We start from the raw sequence: 19,085 nt of genomic DNA, 5'->3' as shown, positions 1-19,085 counted from the left end.
TTGTATGCTCCATTCAGGCTTGCTAATAGATCTGCTCCTACAAGGTCAAAGAAATGCTTATAAAATTCTACGGTAAAACCATCCTCGCCTGGTGATTTTCCGTTTTTAAAAGTCTCCAACGATTTTTTACATTCTCCGTAAGTCAAAGGACCGTCTAAAGTATCTCTTTCTGCATCGTCTAGTTTAGGAATTTCCATGCTTTCAGTAAACATTTCAAAGCTATCCTGTGCATCTGTTGTTTGAGAATTATACAAATTACTATAATATATTCGGATCATTGTTAGAATTTGTGTTTCATCAGTAGTTGTTTCATCATTTTCCAATTTAATTTTGTTGATAGTTTTTCTATTATAGTTCCTTTTTTCTAAATTAAAAAAGTATTTTGTGGATTTTTCGCCCTCTTCTACCCAGCGGCATTTAGATCTGAAGATTGCAGATTTACCTTTATTATTATATTGATGTTGGAGTTCTTTTTTGAGGTCATCATATTGTTTAAGAATTCTGTCAATGTTATCAAGGTTCTGGCTATTGCAGATTATTTTATCCAGCTCATCAAGTTGTTGTTTGATCTCCACTTCATGCTTACGAATCGCCTGTGCTTTTCCTTTAGAGAACGAAATGGTTGTGCTTCTTATTTCCATTTTAATCAGTTCCCAAAACAGCTGTTGGTCATTTACATAATTATATTTTTCGCGAAGCTGAGGATATAATTCTAGAATTTTGGTTGTGTATTCCTTGTCCTCTAATAGAGAATTATTGAATTTCCAAAAACCCGGTCCTCGAGGATTCTCGTTCGGCCACGACAATGATAATAATATCGTGTTGTGATCTGGTGCTATTGAGGTTTGGATGTCCACTTTTTTAACAAATTTTGTCAAGTGCTTGGATATTAAAAAGAAGTCTATCCTTGATTTCACGCCTAACGTTTTAGACCTGTAAGAGAACTTGTTAACATTCGGATAACGAGTTCTTTGTATGTCGACAAGGTCAAGGGTATCCATGGTGATATTTACCAAATTCCTATATGCTGTTGGCCTCCAAGGAGAACCACCTTTTTTGTCTTTTTTAGATAGCGTACAATTCCAATCACCTCCTACTATAAGAGTTGTAATTTCCGATTTGTCAATTAAGAGACAATTTAGTTCTTGAATGAAACTTACTTGTTGTGTGTGGTCATTGGGCGCGTATATATTACAAAATGACAATTTTAGACCGCTGTAAGTGAGGTTGATTAAGATTATTCTACCGTCCGCGTCACTGGATGTGAAGGTCACTTTTTCTTTTACCGTTCGATTAATCAAGATACAAACACCTTTGCTATGAGAAGTCCCGTGAGAAAAGTAAATTTCACCTCCCCATTCATTTCTCCAAACGGCTTCATCGCTTACTTTGGAAAACGTTTCTTGCAGAAAATAAAAATTGGCCTCCTGATCTTTCAAATACCTAAAAATGCTCCTTCTCTTAACCATATCTCTGAGACCTCTCACATTCAATGAAATTACCGAACATTTGTGTAGGTGTAATTTATGCATTTAAGGATAGATTTTTGGAATAAAAAATTCGGTTCGCATTCCCCCTCGTATTAACAATTGTAAGCACCAAAACAAAACAAAACAAAACAAGAAAAATTACCAATAATGAATTTAAAAAACAAACCTATTTTAGGAGTTCCTTGGCTTAGCAATCCAGTCCGTAGTCCCTTCTTTTATTTAGCAGTCCTTTGATATTAACACAGTTTAGAGATCGTCTAAGTCCTCTACGCAATAAATCCTTACCGGTGCTCTGCTCGGCGATGTCTTTACGAATATTTTTCCATCCATTGTCCAAGTGCTGGTAATCATGTTATCTTTCTTCATCTTGTTTGCTTTCCAGAAAAGCTCTCCGATAATTCGTAAGATTCTCGTTGATGAATATACGCTGGTCTTCTCGAGACGCGAAAGCATAGCTTGGAAATACGTCAGAGGTTTTCACGTTTTTAAGCTTGGTTCTCGCTTTGTAGAGAAGAGATTTTACTTTGTGGCTCACGAATTTGACAATTACGGGTTTAGTGGTTTTTCTTTTCAGTTTGTGTGATATTTCTATATCTTCCGGTTTGATATCGACGTTTATGGCTTCTCCAATACGGATAACAACTTCGTCGGTTGATGTGTACGCGCCTTCAGGTACGCCCAAAATTTCCAACAAATTCTTACGAGAATATTGCTCCAGGTCGTCATATTTTTCTTCTAAGTTATTCATTTCTTCAATATGATCTTTTAGTTTCATTCTTGTGTGGTTAAGCTCGTTCCTCAACGTGTCATTTGCGTTCTCGGCTTTGGTAAGTTTCGTTTTAAGCTTCTCCGTTTTCCTTTGGTTGGCATTTAGGGCGGATTTCAGCTCTAGAATTTCTTGCTTCAGTTCTTGGTTTTCCCTGAGTATCGTTGCAACTGTAGTTTGTATTTCAACTTGCATCTCCTTGATGTCAATTAGGTTTGGTTCGGGCTGAGTGGCTGCAGCAGTTGGTACTTAGCCGACACTATCCGCCATATTGCATCGTTTCGAAACGTTATCTTCTTCCAATGAACCTCTTTCTCCTCTTTTATGTTTCCCACTAATCTTCTTCATTGAAATTGGCACTACATAGCATCACTCCAAGATGTGATTAAGGTCGAAAATACCAAGGAAATATTATAAAAGAAGGAAACTTAAGCTCCGCTCAGAAACCACGTCCAACCATGACGGGCTCACGTCAGAGAGAGCTGAGAGAGAGAGCTGCTTGCAATCGTCTGGGGTGCACAGAAATTTCACACCTATGTATATGGGCACAGAGTAATTGTAGAGACAGATCACAAACCCTTAGAGTCTATCTTCCGCAGTCTCTGAATGATGCTCGCCCCAGGCTACAAGGGATGCTATTGAAACTTACCAAGTATGATCTTGATGTGCGATATGTCCCTGGAAAACAGCAAGTCATCTCAGACTGTCTTAGCAGAGCACCTCTCAGTGATACGGAGCCAGTCAGTGAACCAGAAGATGTAATTGGAATCAATCTTATTGAGGAGCTCAGATTTGAAAGCAGCACACTGAAGAGATTTAAGGAGACCTCCAGCATTGACAAAACCTCGAGAGTAGTGATGGAGTATGTCTTGAAAGGGTGGCCGTCTGAGAAAGAACAGGTTGATGAGCTTGTTAGAGAGTACTGGAGTTTTAAGGAAGAGCTGAGTGTGGAGGATGGATTGCTGTTTAAATCAGACCGAATAGTCGTCCCAAGACCACTGAGGGTTGAGGTGCTGGAGGAAATCCATGGAGCTCATATGGGAGAAAGTAAGAGCCTTAGCCTTGCCAGAGATTACATCTTCTGGCCCTCAGTGACTGCCCAGATCAAAGACAAAGTCAACTCCTGTTCAATTTGTAATGCCTTCTGCAACCGACAACAAAGAGAGTCATTGCATCCACATGACATCCCTGGATTACCTTGGCAGGTAGTCGGGACTGACTTGTTTGAATATGGAGGCCAAACATACTTGTTGGTCACTGACTTCTATTCAAAATACTTTGAAATTGAATTTCTGCGTCAGAACACTGCTACCTGTGTCATTAACAACCTGAAGAAAATATTTGCAAGGTTTGGAGTCCCGGATAAGGTTGTGAGCGATAATGGTTCCCAATACAGCAATACCAGGAATCTATTCGACAGCACTCATGAGTTCAAGTAATTTGCTGAAGATTGGGGTTTTGCCACACAATGAGCTCTCCAGAGTACCCCCAATCAAATGGTGCAGCGGAGAGAGCAGTGCAGACAGCAAAGCGCATTTTGAAGGCTGCAGCTGACCAAAAAGACCCTTTTGAAGGGCTGTTGAAGTACCGCAACACTCCATTTGAAGATATCGGCGTGTCACCTGCACAGCTGCTGATGAGTCGGCGCACACGCACAATGATACCAACCCATCGACGTCTCTTATTACCGCAGGCAGTGGATCCTGATAGAGTAGTGAAAGCACTGCGGCTACGTCAATTTGTCTCTAAGAAGAATTACGACAAACAGAGTAGAGATCTGCCTCCACTTGAAGCTGGGGACAAGGTGCGAATTCGGCCAAATAGAGATAGAGAATGGCGTGAAGCAGAAGTGTTGCCACGATCATACTTAGTACAGGATGAACGAGGGTGTGTCTATAGAAGAAATCGAAGGCAGATAATCTCAGTCCCAAATGATCATCCAATGAGACCATGACTGCATGATCCTCCTTCAAGTCCCCAGTGTGCTGACTCTCCAATATGTCCATCATCACCTTCTATAAAGGACTCAGCACCAGAACCAATGGAATCAGCAGAAGGACCAAGAAATGCAGAAGGATCACCTATTACAACCAGATTCGGGCGACAAGTTAAAAAGCCCCAGAGACTCATTGAATCCTGTTAGAGGGGAGATGTTGTAATATTAACTTGTGGGTACCCCTCTGTGGAGTCCCTTACGTTTTCGTGGGCCACCCCAGATCTCACGAACATGCGAGTTGGCTTATGTTGGACATTGTGTTGACAGTGTTTAATGTTGCATTGAGTATTTGAGCCTTATCCAAAGCTATCCTACAACAATAAACAAATTTTTAGCTTTGTTAATATTGCATACTTAAATACGTCAAGTTGTCGACCTCTCTAGTAAGCACTTAGGATTTCGAGGCTCAGATAGCCGGTTAGTTTGTTAATTCCCAGAAGTGAGAAGACGTTGTTGTTTAGTTGTGCCAAACTTTCTTTGTTGAGCTACTAGGTACATTGCTCTGTTTTTTTGCTAATTAATTCTTTAACTTGAATTTGTCTTGTACTTTTTTACCTTAATTAAGCAGTGTTTTGTTAGCTTTACGTCTTTTTTTGTCTCTTTTTACATAAAGCTTTTCAGCCTTTGGGTCATGCATCTCTTTAACAATATAGGTTATGCAATCAACCTTTTCACACAGCAATGGCATGCAAATTAAAAATTCTCTCGCTAAATGTGCGAGGTATAAGAAATCCAAACAAAAGGAGAGCAATGTTTTGTTATTTAAAACAGCAAAAAGCTACTATCTTTTGTTTACAGGAGACGTATTCGCAACCGGATGATGAGAAAATATGGTCGACGGAATGGGGCAGAAAAATTCTCTTTTGCCATGGAACTGCGCATTCTAAGGGCGTATGCATTCTATTGAATCCAAATTCATCTATTAACTTCGACGTCGTTCAATCGGATCATCAAGGCAGAATTTTGATTTCAAAACTTAAAATCTGCGAGGAAACATTTTTTATTGTAAATATCTATGCACCAACTGATTATTGAGAACAAAACGAATTTATAAAGAATTTAAGTGAACTTCTCGAGAAAAAACTGTACACTTTCTAAAGCAGATAAAAGTGGGGGTGTAGTTTGGAAATCCACAAACTATAGAGATGCGGTTAGCAATCTTATGAACGAATTGAACCTTATAGATACCTATCGAAAATTGCATCCAAACACAAAATCCTTTACCTACGAATCTAAAACTATAAACTTGAAATCGAGAATAGATTTCATTCTTGTTTCCCGCTCGATCTCCATCGAAGTCCAAACTGCTGAGATTCGAATGTCAATTGCACCGGATCATAAAGCTACCTTTTTAAAAATTAACATTAGAAATGAGTTCAACAGAGGTCTGGGCACCTGGAAATTCAACAATTCTCTTCTAGAAGATGATGATTTTAAAGAACGTATTGTATCCTTTTATCCCCAAATACACGAGAAATACGTCTATGTTAAAGATAAGCAATTATTGTGGCAATTAATCCAAATGGAATTACGAATGAAAACAATTAAATATTCTAAAGTAAAAAGATTAGAACTTAGGAAAAGGGAATCAACACTTCAAAAAGAACTACAAGACCTCGACTATAAAATTTGTGATACGCATTTTGAAATTTTAGATCGAAACATCTTTGTGGAGTATGAAGCCGCCAAAGAAGAATTGAAAAAGATATATGAACAGAAAGGAAAAGAGGCTATCTTTAGATCTAAAGTAAAATGGTTGGAACAGGGCGAAAAACCCACAAAATATTTTTTTAACTTGGAGAAGACGAATTATGAAAAAAAGCTTATACGCGAGGTGAAATTAGAGAATGGCGATAGAGTATTAGAACCAAAACAGATTGAGAAAGAACTGGAGAAATTTTATAGTAATATGTACCCATCCAAAAATCTCAAAAGTGAATCTCAAGGTGAAAACAAGAGTTTCGAGTCTTTTGTTGAAGGTACTGAAATCCCTCAACTGAATGTTGATGAGCAAGATTCGCTAGAACATGATTTTACCTTTGAAGAATTAAAAGAGGCGGTGAGCTCTTTCTCGGACAACAAAACTCCCTGTGAGGATGGATTCACTAAAGAATTTTATGAGTCTTTTTATGATCTCATTTGGCAAGATCTGCTAAATTCTTATAATGCAGCTTTTCAAAGTGGGTCTTTATCTATTTCTCAAAGGAGAGGAATAATAACGTTAATACCAAAAGCTGATGGGGATCTGTCCCAACTTTCCAACTGGCGTCCAATATCATTGCTAAATATTGATTATAAAATTTTGACTAAAGCTTTGGCAAAAAGAATAGAAAAATACCTACCAAAATTAATTGATTCAGATCAAACCGGATTTGTTAAGGGAAGGTATATAGGCCAGAACATAAGACTTTTAAGCGATATAATGGAATATCTAAATGCTAAAAAGACCTCGGGACTTTTCCTTTTTATAGACTTCGAGAAGGCTTTTGATAGCCTTGAATGGGATCTTATTGCTAAGGCCTTAAATGTTTTCAATTTTGGCCCAAATGTCAAAAGATGGATATCAATCTTTTATAATGGTGTACAAAGCAGTTATAAATGCTGGATTTTTGACCAACTATTTCAATATATCAAGAGGAGTTCGTCAAGGTTGCCCGCTAAGTCCTCTCTTATTTATCCTTGCAGTGGAACTGCTAGCAATAAAGATACGCCAAGAACCAAGCTGCAGAGGCGTTGACCTCCCAGATGACCAGGTGATCAAAATCTCACAATTAAAGAACCCATTAAAGTTCTGGGCGTCCATTTATCCTACAACAAAAGTAAATGTACTGAGAAAAATTTTTATGATAAGATCAACAAAATGAAAACAAAACTAAATTTATGGCTTTCAAGAGACCTCACAATATATGGCAAGTCTTTACTGGTGAAAGCTTTAAGTATATCACAGCTAGTGTATGCAGCATCTATGCTGACTGTTCCAGAATCGGTTATTAAGACAGTTCAAGAGAATCTGTCCGCCTTTCTATGGAAAAACAGGAAAGACAAAATAAAAAGAATGGTTATGTATCAACCAGTAGCAGAAGGAGGAATTAATTTTGTTAATTTTTACATGGTCGTTAAATCATTACGCTTGGCTTGGATTGGTAGATTACTAGGCAAGTCTGACGATAAATGGAAGGTAATCCCTAACTACTATTTTCGAAATTATGGTGGTTTATTGTTTCTTCTTAAGTGTAATTATGATGTAAAACCTTTGAAAACAGGTCTGCCACTCTTTTATCGAGAACTTCTTCAATATTTTCAAGATCTCAAAAATACAGCTAACATCTTTCCAAATGGCAAACTCATTCTTTGGAATAACAATTCAATAATTACAGATAATGCATCTCTATTTTGGAAATCGTGGTTTGAACGCGGAATTGTGACGATAAAGGATGTGCTAAATTCTAAGGGAAAGTTTCTATCATATGAAGAGTTCAGCAACAAGTTTAACATCACCACAAATTATATGCATTACTTTCAGCTAATTTCAGCCATTCCATCTGAGTTGAAAAGGAGAGCAACTCAAACTTTTATACCTGCAGCTGATCTTTCTTCGACCTCCCCATCCATTCTTTCAAACCAAACTCTAATTAATCTGGCTGAAGCACGCTGCAAAAATTATTACCAATTGTTTAATAATCATACCCCTATTGTCCCGAGTGGTGTAAAAAAGTGGCAGAGTAAATTTCCTGAAAAATTTGGTGACTGGATTGGATGCTTTCAAGATATATATCGCCTCACTAAGGACAATAAACTTTGCCAATTTTGTTTTCGTTTCTTACATAGAACAATTGTAACGAAGAAAGAACTTAAACTATATCATTTAGCCGAGGACAATAAATGTATATATTGCTTTAACGCGGATTCAACAGAACATACATTTATTGATTGCAAGGAGTCTGTAAAACTTTATTCACAAATTATATCATGGTTCAATCATTCTCAAATTACTCAGATAATACTTTCAAAAGAACAAATTGCTTTTCATGACACATGTCACGTGACTGATGTGCTTTCAGACCCTTTAAAACGCAAGCTAGATTTGCTCATCATCCTGGTCAAACAATATATCTATGCTTCTAAATATCTTCAGAAAGAATTGTCTTTAGATGAACTTGTAAATAAACTGATCGTTCAATGGAAACTAGAAAAATGTGCTTAAACGTAAAATCACTTATCTAAAAAACACCACTTATGGGGTATTAAGTTGATTAATTAACAGAGTTATTACAATACAAGGTTAAAGTAGTAAATCCAAAAATGCTCTCAATTAATATCAATAATGTAGTGTTAAAAAAATTGTAATACTTAAAGCTAATGCATAGACCCCCCTTTTTTTTGTATTTGTATATTTTTTCTTGTTTTGTGTAGTTACTTAGCTGTCACGTTTTCTTTTTCTTTTATGTATGAGAAAAGTTATTGAATATTGTAAAACTTCAACAGTGCATGTAAGTGTAATGTACATGTGTTTTAGGTGTATTAATAGAGTGCTTCATTAAAAAAAAAAAAAATGTCTAGTCCACTGCACATCTGAGCCCTAAATTGATGTGGCTAAAGATTTTTGCTAAAGCAAGCACAACATTATCGCTACAGGGCAAACAGCCTACTGTTAGGGGACTAAATGTGACCTGTTCAGTTTACACATCTGAGGCCCGCCTCATGTACGATAATAGACGACGCTTGCTAGCAAATCGTTAAAATTGCGCCTTCATTGGACTTAATGATGTCCTTGGGCAAACTTCCTATAGACAACGAATACAGAATGCTAATCGGTCGGCTCCTTGCCAGATTTACTGTGCGAACTGAATTCAGAGGAGTGTAGGCTGTGCTAAACTTAACACAAATTGAAAAGGTGGTGGGGGGATAAACAATGAAAAAAAACTTAATAAAACATGCAGCAGGGAGTTTCTACATTTCATGCTAGATAAGATTTATAAGCTGCTGTCATAGCGAAAGCACAGAAAAAAATAAAAAAAAACGAATAAATAAAAAACACTTGATTCAGTCTTTAACACGGTTTTCATAAATCCAGACATATTTCAAGGGAACAAGACTGGATGACCCCAGAGAGGTCAAAAAACGAGCATGTCTAATTTCTGTCGATCTTTCTAAAGCATCTAGAGTCAAACTAGGAAATTCCCTGATCAGTTTCAGACATTCTGTGCCAATATACATCTGAATTTATGAAAACCGTGTGAAAGACTTTGCACTAAAATAGCGGGCATGTTTTTGAAAAATCGGTCAGATATACATGCAATATTTTGTCAGGGAGTCACGTTCTTTATTGCTTCCTGATCTCTTGTTTTCTTCACTGTGAATAAGATTCCGCTGTACATGTTAAAGTTACTCCCAGTCCAATCACTACTATTCAGCTATTAAACATCCAATCACTACATTTCATGCATGCAGTTATCAGACATCTAGTTTATTGCTATCCAATCACTACTTCTCAGCTATCAAACATCTAGTTTATTGCTATCCAGTCGCTACTTTTCAGCTATCAAACATCTAGTTTATGGCTATCCAATCACTACTTTTCAGCTGACAAACATCTACTTCATGGCTATCCAATCTCTACTTTTCAGCTATCAAACATCTAGTTTATTGCTATCCAATGACTACTTTTCAGTTATCAAACATCTAGTTTATTGTTATCCAATCTCTACTTTTCAGCAATCAAACATCTTGTTTATTACTATCCAATCACTACTTTTCAGCAATCAAACATCTAGTTTGTGGCTATCCAATCACTACTTCTCAGCTATCAAACATCTAGTTTATTGCTATCCAATCACCACTTCTCAGCTATCAAACATCTAGTTTATTGCTATCCAGTCACAACTTTTCAGCTATCAAACATCTAGTTTATTGCTATCCAATCTCTACTTTTCAGCTATCAAACATCTAGTTTATTGCTATCCAGTCACTACTTTTCAGCTATCAAACATCTAGTTTATTGCTATCCAATCTCTACTTTTCAGCTATCAAACATCTAGTTTATTGCTATCCAATCTCTACTTTTCAGCTATCAAACATCTAGTTTATTGCTATCCAATCTCTACTTTTCAGCGATCAAACATCTAGTTTATTATCCAATCTCTACTTTTCAGCTATCAAACATCTAGTTTACTGCTATCCATCACTACTTTTCAGCTATCAAACATGTAGTTTTGTCACTCCCGACTCCCCTTGGGAGATTTTTGTCGGTCACGTGACATGACCATTGGACTTTAGTCGCCATGTGTTCAAGTAAGCGAGTGTTTTGAATCACAGGAGTTTATTCTCCTCAGGCTCTGTGAATACTGTGGAATAATCCCCTCGACTTAGTCTCTTCCACAATATGTACTTAGCCTTCAGCGAATAATTGCTGAAAATAAACAAATTACACTATTTTTGTTTTCAACAGAGACCCAAAGGTTGACATGAAAATCTTTGAGGGTTTTAAAAGTTGAAAATGCCACAGAGCTTCCCTTTGACTTTGACGGATTGCGTCACTTCAAACTTAAAAGTGACCCAGCAAAGATGATGAATTCCAGCAAAGATGGTAGGCTGTGGCAGACCTGGTGCACTTCCAAAAGGAATCAGCATCAAGGGGTGAGAAGATGCACGCGGTGTGGCGGATCCTGGGTGTCCACACCTGAAATGTTTGTTTCTTAAAGAAGAAGGCTTGCGCAACGATGTGCAGCTTACTGAAGGCCAAAACAAGATGTGTTTCGTCTGCAGGGAAGAGCCAACTTTTATCAGATGTCCCACTGTAAAGATCTGTGAATTCAGTACTGACAAAGCTGAAGCAGACATTTATCATTTTGGGTGTCACATCTGCTGAGCAATTCCTAACAAACAAAATCTTCAAGTGGAAAGCAAACTCGAAGATTTCCAAAAACATGCTTCTTTAAAACCATCAGAAGCTGCTGCCAACACTAGTTTGCACTCTGAAGAAAACTGGCAGTATGTGGGATCAAGTAGAAGCCCTTACGGAAAGTCTCTCTGATTCTAGACGAATTCAGAACACGAAAGCAAAAGCAAAAAAAAGCCTTGAACAGAATGGACACTTATTTGATGCGCTTTGTGAATTCAAAAAATTCTGTGATGAGAAAGATCCATTCTAAGTCTACAGATTTAATGATGAACAAGATGGAAGTTTGACGTATGTGTTCAAGTGCTCTTGTTTCCAAGCAGAAATGGCATTGAGCATGGATAGAACTGGAAACGGACTCTTTTGTGACTAACGTTGTGGGTGTACCATCTGCTACTTCGCAAACTGGTTAACCTTGCTACAATGGAATCTTCACGAGAGGACATGGAAGCCTTCATACAATTTTGGTCTTCGTTAAACGAGGTATGTCCTTACATTGCTGTATTCTTATATAAAATGTTCAGACAGATGAGAATTTTAGATATATTGCGAACACCCATAGAAAGCTAACCTAACTTTTTCAAAAATAGGCCATATCCGGTTGCCCTTTTATATGGAAATTAGTTTGATTTGCAAAATAAAGAACGTGCATTAAAACACATGTTCATATGAATGGCTTCATTTTGACAGAGATTCAAATGCAACCCGGCAGTGGTCTAGTTGGTGCATCAAATAACTGGTTAAAACTAACTGTTACCTTCACTACAGTAGTAACAGACATTTTTTAAGAAGATTGTATGAGAGAGTGATTTCATTTACAAATGTTTCTCGGTTAACTATTTGAACATTTGGAGGTCGATATTACGTATTTTGTAATTAATAACCCTTAGTTACGCGTGATGAAAATAACTATCCCAAAAGTAAATAAATAAACAAACAAGTAAAATAAAACCAAAGAAGTTATGAAAATGGTTGTAATGTCATTTTTTGCAGGTTCTACAAGCCATGTCGGGAAACAAAGAGTACGTTTTCAATCCTACTGGCTGGGTTCTGGATGAGGCTGGAGCTGAATGGAACGCCATTAAGATCATGTTTGGAGAAGCAGCGGTCTCCAGAGTGGTCTCGTGTGAATTCCACTCCAAGCAGTCGGGGAATCGTAAAAGCGTAAAATTGAATGGAGCCAGCAGGACCCACTTCGAGCAGTTGGCCAGCACAGTTCTGGAAGCCAATATGGTTTCAGTTTTAGAAAAAAAAGAAGGCTGATTTGAATAGATTTATCTAGGACAAACCAGAGGAAAGAAAATTTCTTTCTTCCTGGGTGCAGTGGTCGGAGAAAGGGAAAATGCACATCTTCTGAGCATTCAAAAACAGCGTCAATGCCCTACGCAGGAACATGGCTGAAACCGCTCATTCTATGTGGGTTAAGTCAGGCGCTATACAACTTATGACGCGCCATCTGTAGCAAAATTACTTTTCGACATATTACGACATATTACGACTCATATTACGACATATTATGACTCATCATGTGTCGAAAAGACATGAAACAGGTCGAAATAAGTAATGTGATATCAGCATGTCATGTAATTCTATCTCGAAATAAGTTGGTTGTCATGGCTATACATGTAATGCAAAGCTCGTAATAACTCATACCATGTAACGTGAAGCCGGTAGTGACGTTCGAACCCTTGGTTACCGCCTGTTGTTAAGGACGGAAACTGTTCTCCTACACGAAGCCTATTCCTCTCGGCTCGATACAGTTCCGCCATATTTTGATCGTTTCGCTCTTTGCCCGATTGTCCTCTCGTGGAAGTGACCATTCAAGCTCACAGTTCGCTCGATAGGATTATTGCCGCTATATATTTACATTTGGTTCTTTTGATTTATTGCATTATTTATTTAGTGTTATCTTGTTGTTGTCTTCTGCAGTTCCTCAATCTGTTCCTCTCGCACGTGCTTGATCATTGCTGCCCTCAATCATTCTCTGTTTGATCCATCTTTCTTGTCTGTCTTTTCGCTCATTTTTGTTCGTAATTTTTAAGTCTTAACTGTCCGATAGAATCATGTCTGGATATTCTCCTGAATTGTTTGTGGAAAATGTGGACCAGGAGTTTCTCTGCAGTATCTGGTGAGTGAATGTTATTCCTGCATATTTTGCAGCAATTTAATAGTTCTCTGCCAACCCTCGAACGGTTTCAAAGACGTTACCATCCTTTGACAGGCCTAGTCTTACTTGTAGAGACCTCTTTCGCTTGGGCGGATTGTTGTCCTACTACAGACCACGTGACATTCCCGAGAGATTTGTTCTTTTATCCATCTAAAAATTATTTGTTCATATACATGCAGCTATTTGGAAAATTTGAAGGAAGAATTCTCAAGAGTATCATCACATGGTCTGAAATGGGGCAACAAACCGCCCAGTCGAAAAAGGTCTTTTCCGATTTATAAGTAATGCCATCAACTTTTCCATCAAAAATTGCGGGATTTTTCTTAGACGTATTTTTAGAATCAATTTTTAAGGCTGTGACAGCATCAATTTTGTGGCTACTGCCAAATTTTTTGGAATAAATTGTGAAATGTGTTTTTTGTTGTTGTTATTGTTGCAGTTATGGTTTGTTCAACAAGCCAGTCTCTTGTCAAGATGGGCATTCCTTCTGCCACCACTGCATCACCCAGTGGCAGTCAAATAACAATCATTGTCCTGTCGACAGGAGAGTTTTAAGTGGCACTTTGGTTAGAAATCTTGCAGTTGAAGGTGCTATTAGCAGGAGAGTAATTAAGTGTCCGTCAACGATCTCTCTTCCTGGTGGCTGCAGCTGGACTGGGCCAACAGCTGGTCTGGAGAATCACCTTCCAAATTGCGATATGAAGATTGTGGAATGCAATTTTAAAGGTAGAGGATGCATTCTTCGTTCTTACCAACGTGAACTTGCCCAGCATCTGCTAATCTGCCCTCACAGGACAGAGAAGTGCCCTTCCTGTGGTGTGGACGTTCCACATAGTGATCAAACAGGTCATGATGAGCTTTGTGTTCGCAAATTGGTGCCATGTCCGAACAATTGTGGGATTCAGGTGGAAAGGTAGATTTTAGTTAATTATGTAGTTATTGATGGGAGCTACTTGTGTTAGATAGTCTTCATTTGCTCTTTATCTAAAATGGTTCTTTCTCCTAAATCCTTTCCACTCATTTTTCTTTAGATGCAAGATGCTGTCCCATTTGGCTTTTGTGTGTTCAAAGGAAGGGTGACCCTGCCCCCTCTATGCTGTAGGATGTACTGAGGTGCACTCATTAGCTGATTCAGATTCCTCAAGCCACCTCAAGCTTCTCCTCGAAGCTCGTGTTTCTGGGGCATGTGGAGTAAGTCTTTATAGCAATGATTTAGTTAGTAAATATCCATCAGTGAACATACCATTTAACAAATATTTGTCATTACACATGTCGTCATGTAAACCTACTACATTCAAAGCCCTAGTAAGCTGCCACTCTCGGGGAAATGGGAGGTGGGTGTTTAATAGTGGTTGTTCATTATTTTTTCGTCATCGGACTAACTGCTTAGAACTGAATCATCATCAATGTGTGTTTGAGTGATTTTATTAGGCGTCCCTTTCTGTTAAGGACTCATATATATATCTATGCCTTTTCCAAAACAAACCTATGATAGACGTGTATTAAACTTCGGATGGCCATTTAATAGGGTTTTTGTTTGTAGTAGTTAGGAAAAATTATTTCTCGATAAATGGCTAGTTAATAAGGGGTGGCTGTTTAATAAGGGGGTGACAACTTAACGGGTGGCTGTTTAACATAGGTTCCCCCCCAAAAACTTTAGACAAGCAGCTGTGACTAAGGACTGGTACATTGGTAGTTAACATTTGTATATCTTGTTTTATGTGTTAAATGGCAGTATTCGTTGTTCATGTAATTTATAAGAGGCAAGGAGAATATTCTTCTCTGAAATTTCTCCCCTTCCACAGTCTTTTAACTTGTTTAAATGGCAATCATTTCTGGTTGTTTGGAAGACAATTGAAAATCATGGCTAGAATTTGCCCAAAAGAAAAACATTTCATTGCCTATGTGAATGCTTTGTCTGTAGTCATATGGATTTTTCATGGATTTAACTTCCGCATTTTGTCCCTTAGATTCCTAGTCCAGGTCTAGATGGCATGTCTTTAGCTGGGTCATGGCAAATCGGTGGTGAAGTCACCTTGCCTATTTGCAGTCCATTGTACGAATGTCATGCAGGCTTGGTGAGGCTGGAAATATGCAGTGGTATTTCTCTGAAGCTTTTTTTTGAATCAAAGTTGCAGTTGCCTGGTTATGGTATTGTTTTGAGGTTTGTATTTTTGAATTACATGGTTGTATTTTACTTAATTTCTCTTTACACCGTATTGATTCCATTTCACACCTACTACCATCTAGCGTGTTCTTCTTAATAAGCAACCACCATAACTGTTTGTTCAATAAGTGCACCAATTTGAAACTGACATTGTTGATGGTGTTATCAGTATGACTCCTACTTTCTTCCTCTCCATTGGCAGAGAGCCCACCACCCGACCTGCTCACGCGTAATGCCATGTAAACATGTTTTGCTGTAGACAATATTCTGCTACGCGTAAATTACTGATATCACGCTCTAGAATCCATCAGAGAGTGATGTAAATATGAGAACAATCATAGTTATTGAATGACAAAACAATCATTGAAATTGGTTATTGCAAAATATGATTTGTCAGTGTCATGCTGATCAATTGATGTGGTCGTCACCGACAAACCACAGCATTTTGCTCAAAATGATCAACTCATTGCAGTTGCATCGATTGTTCAATGCCCACATGTGTATATCTTCATGTGTGTGGATTTAGATGTACATTATACATCTCCTAGAGTTTGTTATGTAACCCGTCAATATAACTCTAAGGTCACCTTGATGTCACCTTGTCTATTTGCAGGTGTTGTTTCCGTTGTGGAGCGGACAAAGTTAAGTTCAGTGCCCCTCAAGATTTAATGTGCCAAGCTTCTGTTGCATGCATTGAAATGCAGGATGTTTGCCCCGAGAACAAATTTTATGAGATGGCTCGTAACAACGATCCAGTTTTTTTGGACTTTCTTCTTACCATGTGTGCTTGAAAAACTTTTCAATGTGTAATTTCAAATATTACCAAGGGATATGTGGGTCATGTTGGCTCCTGAATTTATGTGTTTGAGAGTGCCCTCTTCTCGCAGATAACTTCAGTTGAGTACTGCAGCATGCGCTATCCTAGGATTAAGGATAAGTACAAGATGCTGACTCCTGATGTACATGTTTGTGGAGATGCATGTTTAATCAGTTGAGGTCTGCAGCATCCAACATCCTTAGACAATGATTGAGTCATTTGTGCTTACCACCCAAAAACCTGTGTTCCTTTTTTTATCGGAATTTTGAAGAAGTTTTATTTGGTGTTCTATGGCAATGCAAAATCTAACATCTTTGCTATGGTTGTCTGCGTTTTTCTCTGATGATTGTAATTTGATTTCTATTGGTCAAAACATCCTGGCCACAATGAGTTGAGCTGGTTACTCGATGATACCCCCTGTGTCTTAGTGTGCAACTTTTTCAGTGAGGGAATGAAAATTTCCTACTGAGACTGAAACTTTTACGAGGGTGACATACTACTAGTCCAATGGGATTTTCACCTAAGACAACAGGTTAATATCCTCTGGGGGAAGAGGAGGGGACTAGGAAACTGAAAATTATAAATAAAGAAACCCACATTGCTTTGACCTTCATATTCACCATTTCCCAATAAGCCATCTCTTCCTTTTCTCAGGTGGTTTTTTCATCAAATTGATCAATGATGAATAAAGATTGTAAAATTTTGATGTTAGCTCACATTAATAAATGATTTTGATATAGACCTGAGTGTTTACTGGAAAACTCACCACTGGTAAAATTCATACCGAACTACATCTGTGACCCGAGCAGCGTATCTTCCATATCCTGGCCTGTAAACATATTGAAAGCGTCATTTTCCGTTTATTTATAGCTGGTTTTTCAACATCCAGTTTTCGATGTAATAAATAGAAAATTGCAAAGTGGCTTGAAGATATGAATTTTATTTTCGTGGGTTGACTACACTATTGTACTCCCTCGCTGCATTCTTTGGCTGCTGTGTAATGGCCTCCATTTTTTATTTATAAAATAAGTGAGCTATTACGTGCGCTGTCATCGGTGTATAGGTGTGTTTAGATGAGAGCATGTAAACACAGTTGTGACGTTTTAGATTCGCACAGATTTTTTAGAATTATTTCATAACAGTAATACAGCACGTTTTCCATGTTTATATAGCCTCGGCTAAACACTTGTACAAATTATGCAAAACCTCCACTATGTCTCAGGTTTTCATAACTGTCTTGAATTCTCACCACCCCCTTCACGTTTAGATGAGGCTATGTAAACATGGAAAAAGTGATCTATTGCTTAAATAGACACGCGTGTTGCGCTGGAAAATACACCACTCTTAAATTCATAGGCATCCACATCTACATTTAATAGGAAACCACATCTGGGACTCGTGTCATTAGTTATCATCGTTAGTCTTCGAAAATTTGCGGTAATTATTCGTAAACGTTCATGTGGCCTTTAGACATTTCCCGGAGAATCCTCGTAAATCTTCGGATAGTGTTCGGAAGTCTTTGAAAAGCCGTCAAGAACGCCGTTATTCGATCGGTTCTATATATCGAATATCTCTCCTCTTGTTTCACTTGGTATCTCAATCGTGCGATATCGAGTTCAACACTGGAAGAGATATTCCATAGCTCGTATGCACACCCATGTATTGTCCTCTCTACATTCCCTGGATATAGTGTCAATTCAACAAGCATTTTAAAGGGTATAAAGGGTGCAAAGCTTTGCCATGGAGGATCCTTCGACATGACCAACATACCGATTGCGATATTGTAATCTGAAATAATGACCTTCTGGCTAAACCTTTCTTAACTTTTTCTTTTATTTGAGGGTGCTCTCAAGAGTTTTTGCCGGTGGTGATTGTTGCGTTTTGAAAACATGTGATGCGTTTTCGAAGTGCAAGCGCCTTTTTTTGTTAAATTTCTTCGGTATTGGAAGGACGGGGCCTCAGTTTGCTGAAGTTGTTTGGTGATCCATGACCAGTAAAGATCAGTAAATGAATGGTTAATCTAGTGATTGCGGTCCAACCACGGGCACGAAGAAAATCAGGCTTAATAAAAAAAAAAATGACACTCCCTATCCTCGGTAAAGGTAGGACAAATTTTAGTAGGACCAAGTAATTAAATATCAGAACAAAAAACAAATGTAATATATCTCGCATGGTAGGAGGCAGTACAAGCTTGATCCGGAAAAATAGCTCTTGCACGGTATCATGACGGGACACGCGCCAGGGACATACTCGGCCTTATTAACTCTTCTCTTTGTTTATGGAAAGTACAAACAATTACAAACCTTTGTCCCTTCCGTAATTTATTACATGGGCAAGCAAAAGAAAAAGTAAACAAGTTTGCCCGCTTTTTTTTCCTTTTTTTTTTCACAAGTCCGCGATAAGTGACGAAGCTTGTGTAGACACTTACAAAATACTTCAATAATAATCATGCTTTTTTTTTTTATTCTACTTTCCAATTTGTTTCGCCATTATTTCTTACTTGGAAAAAGTTCAGGCTTGTAACTTATTTTCGACTTGCGACGCAACGGTGGAAAATAGAAATATGTGTTCCACCTTTTTTCATGTGTATTCCTTTTGGCTACAAAATTCCGTGCATCCCTTTGATGAACCAGAGGCTTGGGAAACACTAAGGAGAACCACGAGGACTTCAATTAATTTCGTTGAGTACAAATAATGAGCGACGATTTTTCTAGTGCCGGTTAGATGGTATCTTATTATGTTCTACAGGTTGATTTTCCAGTTCATTTGCATTTCTGCTTCTCC

At 38.0% G+C, this 19,085-nt stretch overlaps 2 pseudogenes across 1 annotated transcript; one reads left to right on the top strand and one right to left on the bottom strand.

The window, feature by feature from the left end:
* Positions 1-1,684: 1,684 nt before the first annotated feature.
* Positions 1,685-2,547, bottom strand: LOC149117040 (uncharacterized; annotated as a pseudogene).
* Positions 2,548-12,948: 10,401 nt separating this feature from the next.
* On the top strand, positions 12,949-15,349 carry LOC149117039 (RING finger protein 151-like; annotated as a pseudogene). The gene is made up of 4 exons (XR_016205531.1): positions 12,949-13,278; positions 13,757-14,230; positions 14,349-14,508; positions 15,288-15,349. The product of XR_016205531.1 is annotated as an RING finger protein 151-like (transcript).
* The last annotated feature ends 3,736 nt before the right edge of the window (positions 15,350-19,085 follow it).

The sequence above is a fragment of the Orbicella faveolata genome, unplaced genomic scaffold (genome assembly GCF_042242905.1).
Source record: "Orbicella faveolata isolate gen_17 unplaced genomic scaffold, um_ofav_v1 contig_12, whole genome shotgun sequence".
Classification (NCBI taxonomy): Eukaryota; Metazoa; Cnidaria; class Anthozoa; order Scleractinia; family Merulinidae; genus Orbicella; species Orbicella faveolata.
Note: the sequence above shows the minus strand (reverse complement) of the source record. Positions and strands in the feature narration are given on the sequence as shown.